Here is a 4,538-nt window from a genome sequence, read left to right as displayed (position 1 = left end):
AGATCTACTTGTTGTTGACTGTTTGCAATTTGTACAAGTCCTATCTATGCTAATTTAATAAAGCACTGAGCATCTCATTTTGATTATGTGACTGACTCTGCTTTGAGACTTGTTTTCACACCATGGAACATAGTGAGTCTAACTTTACTAGTTATAGTTAATTTGATCTACAGCCCTGGAAATATATGTTGATTTTATTTGTGTACATCCTTTTTATTTGTTTGTTTTGTTTTGGTTTTGTGTTTGTTTTATTTTTGAGACAGGATTTCTCTGTGTAATAATTCTCGCTATCCTGGAACTCACTTTGTAGACCAGGCTAGCCTCGAACTCACAGAGATCTGCCTGCCTCTGCCTCCCGAGTGCTGGGATCAAAGGCATGCACCACCATGCCTGGCTCTGTGTACATCCTTGCTTGCAGACACTTTTTTTCTTCACACTTTTATCTTTTTTCCATTTTTTAAAAATCTTTTTTCAATATAATATTTTTATTGATTTGGGAATTACTGTTTCTTTTTGGCAGGGGGCGAGGTTGTCATAGAAGCCTTCAATGTCTCTCATTCTCAATTATGAGACTTGGGGACATTTTTTAGGTTTCAGACATGAGTTTTTTTTAATGTAAACTAACTTTTAAACTTATACAGAAAACATAAAATTGTATATTGTTAATTTTTAGCATTTATTTTAATGTGCGTAATGTATTTGTGTGTGTGTGTGTGTGTGTGTGCGTGTGCGCGCGCACGCGCGTGTGCACATGCCCACATGTGTCATGGTATATATGTGGTATTTGGAGGTCAGGGGACAATTTTTGGGGAATCATTCTCTCCTACCTTATGGGCTCCAGAGATTGAATTCAGTTTATCTGGGTTTGCAGCAAGCAGCCTTACCCACAAAATCATCTACTAGACCAGATTGCATATATTTATACATGTACAATATATGCCTGGCAATATATATCTACATCATATTCATAATAATACATTATAATACAGCACAATTCTTTTGAGGCAGAATCTCACTGTGTAATTCTGAATGGCTTATAGCTCACTGTGTAGACCATGCTGGCCTCAAACTCACAGAGGTTCATCTACCTCTGCTTTCAGAGTTCTGGGATTAAAGGTGTGCATCAGAACACCCAGCCTTACCTTGTTGTTTTGCTATCTGTGTACAACTATGTAATGTTTAACTCAGATTTTACAAACCTATCTTCTCAAACATTTCTGTATGGTAAAAACATTCAAAATCTTTTCTTCTAGGTTTTTAGAATACACAACACAATGTCATTATCTGTATTCTCCCTATTGTGCGATGGTGTACCTGAACTTCATGCTCCTATCCTGTGGGAGCCCACAAAAGCTTCCTAGTTAGAGCTGAGCTTGCTTTACACAGCAGGGCTGTATTAGGGGATGGCTTGACCACATACATGGCCACCAGGTGTCTGGGATAGTCTGTACTTGGCTGTGCTGGGGGAGCTCTTTTGCTCCACCCCTTGGCATTCCTTTAAAAGCCCTTTAGAAGAGACAGAAGGGGCTGGTGGATAAGGATCCAGGCCCACCCGAGGCTGTCCTATGTTTCTGTCTGTCTCTCTCCTCTATATTTCTATCTAGATGTCTTATCCCTCACTCTTCAAGAGTCCCTGGGGTAAATAAATGTAGGAGCTGGTCTCCCACACTATCCAGCTCTCACTTGATTCCCACTCATCAACCCTCTTCCAGAAGGAGAACTGCCTCCCTCTCTGCACTCTGCTAATAATTATTCTGGGCTCAACTTCTTTTTTTAAAAAATGTGGTACTAGGGATTGAACCCAGGGCCTTGTATATACTAGACAAGCACCACACCACTGATCTACCTCCCTAGCCCTCTGCTCTCAGCTGCTGTGAGAAGAATGAGATTTGATCTTTTGGTTAGCAAGACATGACTTACCAAAGAACAATTATAGTTTTATTTTATTTAAGTTTTTAGAGCTTTATTTACATCTTATGTGTATGGGTGTTTTGCTTGCATGACCGTGCTCCACTTGCGTTCAGCAACCAAGGAGGCCAGAGGAGGATGCCAGGTCAGAACCAGAGTTATAGAAAATTGTGGCTGCTGGGAATGAAACCAGATTCTCGGAAGAGCAGCCAGTGCTCTTCATGCGGAGCCATTTCTCCAGCCCCCTAAAGAATGATTTTGTATCTTACACCCTCTTGAGCTGTACATGCTAGGAGCACTCTAACGTGACTTTATATAGAGAAGTCTTCAACAGTGAAACATCATCTGAATTGACTCAGTGTGTGTTAGCAAGCAAAATCCAAGACATGCATTCCCAACAAGGTACATATTGTTTTTAATTGGGGGAGGTGAAATTTGAGATATTAGAATGGTTCGTGGCCCTCCAAAAGATTATAAAATATAACAGATACAGAATACATATGTATTTAAAATTTTATAGGACAGGTATTAGGAAAATGTCTTAGTTATAGAAAAAGATTAAGTAACACTAATATCAGTTATGGCTTTTATTTTGAAGGTATGAGATGAGCTCATTTGGTCACTAGCTCATTTTCTTTACTGTTTATCCTAACAGGGAGGGTTTCCTCCCACTGGGAAAGGTCTGCTCCACTAAACTCCTTGTTTGAGGAATTTTTTTTATGCTAACAGAAATGTGCAGTAACCTTGACAATCACTATAGCAGCAAAATGGAGCTTAGGCCTCCTGCCTTGGACAAACACTCTGGGTAAGAGAGGGGTCAATCATCAACCACACTCCTCATTTGGGATATAATGATCATGTAATGTGCCATGACGGAAACCATTGTGAGGTGCTATGTCCTGGTAACCAGATGTTGTAAAGCAGGTAGAAATGGAGCTGGTTTTCACCCTCTAGGTCTTTAGCAGAAACTCCTCGATGAAACCGGAAAAAGAGAGCCCCGAAAACCAACACTGAGGCTAGAGTGTACCTCAGTGGTACAGTGCTTGCCTACCGTGTAGGAGGTGTGAGGTTCTGGGCTCCTTCCACAGCAAAATACATCCACCCACACCCACACACAACACACACGGGTCAGGGGACAGGGAGTTTATGCATTTAGAATAATTACCATGTTTCAGATATGAATATTGTAAACTGGAAACATTTACTATCATTCCTAGGTAAGTAACAAACCTGGGACAAATGGCTAACTGAGGTGCTCATTAACATATGCAAACAGACCTGGCCAGGTTTTCCCAGCATCCTTCAGTCTCCACTTGTTACAGGGCCCTCCTGGGTGGCATACCCCAACCTCTATCCTGAACTTTCCAGGCCAGATATTGGGGCAGGCTTCTCTACCCCTAGATCCTCTGGTCCCTATATAACTCAGCCATTTTGGCTATGCCAGTCTCTTGGCCCAGGCCACCTCTCTTGGTCAGTGGCTCCTGTCCCCTCTTCCCTCCTCTTCTCCTCACATGGCCTGGTTCAGGGTCATGTTCACTCTGGACTCTCCCAGATGTCCCTGCCTCTGGCTAAGCTCTCCCTCATTTCTACAATAAACCTTCTCCTCCACCATACCTAGGAGCAGTCATAGCCTCCTTTTTCTTTCTTTCTTTTTTCCATTCATCTGGTGCTGAAACCCGGGATACGGATTCTGAGGTAACATCTGGAGCTAGCAAGTTTCTGAGGCAGTCTACAGTTGATTTGAACAAGTTTGGGAAAAAAGGATAAAAAGAAACTCAGTCTCTAAATTACTAGGTCTACTTAAAAAGTTATGAGATTCCTTAACAATATTTTGCATTATATTTTCTATTCTGTTCCCTCCCTAAAATGAGCACATGCAAAGCTTTTGTTTTTCTTATTTCCTACTTTCCTTCCTCCTTTCTTCATTCTCTTTCCATTCTCATGAATATACTTGATGCTTTTCACTCTATTCACAAAATCATGCCAGATTCAAGAAAAAGGAACAGAGAAGGTATGAGGACCTTTAGCAGACACTGGCCTTGGTAAATTAAAAAGTAGATATATCAGCCAGCTGCAGTGGTGGCTGCCGGTGGCCTCAGCTAATCAGGAGGCTGAGGTGGGAGGATGTCTTGAGCCCAAGAGTTCAACATCAGCCAAGGCAACAGAGCGAGACCTGTTCACAAAACGAGTCAGTCCAGTTCATATTTGCCTTCATTGCTTCGGCTTTCTCTGCAGCTCTTCTTGCTGGCTTCCATTCTCTACTCTGACGAAACTGATACCTCAAAGGTCACTGAAGTGTTGTTTGCTAAGGTCATGGCCTTCTTAGTCTTTACCCCCTCCTGAATCTCTGTGAAGTATTTTGCAGCACAGCCACCCTGTGGATACAGCTCAGGATTCTCTCCCTCCCACTCCCATCTCTCTCACGCTGGTCAACCCCTCCACCACTGAGCTATACCCTCAGCTCTCTTTTTATTTTATATTTCAGACAAGGTCTCACTGAGTCATTCAGATAGGCCTTGAACTCACTCTGCAGTCCAAGCAGACCTTGGATTTGGGCTTCACCTGCACCAGCCTCCAGAACAGTGTGGATGACAGGCCTGCAACATCACACCCAGCTACATTGGCATTTG

Source organism: Peromyscus californicus, unplaced genomic scaffold, assembly GCF_007827085.1.
Source record: "Peromyscus californicus insignis strain IS unplaced genomic scaffold, ASM782708v3 Scaffold_10__1_contigs__length_136768540, whole genome shotgun sequence".
Classification (NCBI taxonomy): Eukaryota; Metazoa; Chordata; class Mammalia; order Rodentia; family Cricetidae; genus Peromyscus; species Peromyscus californicus.
The sequence above is the reverse complement of the archived record's forward strand: the minus strand, read 5'-3'. Positions refer to the sequence as shown.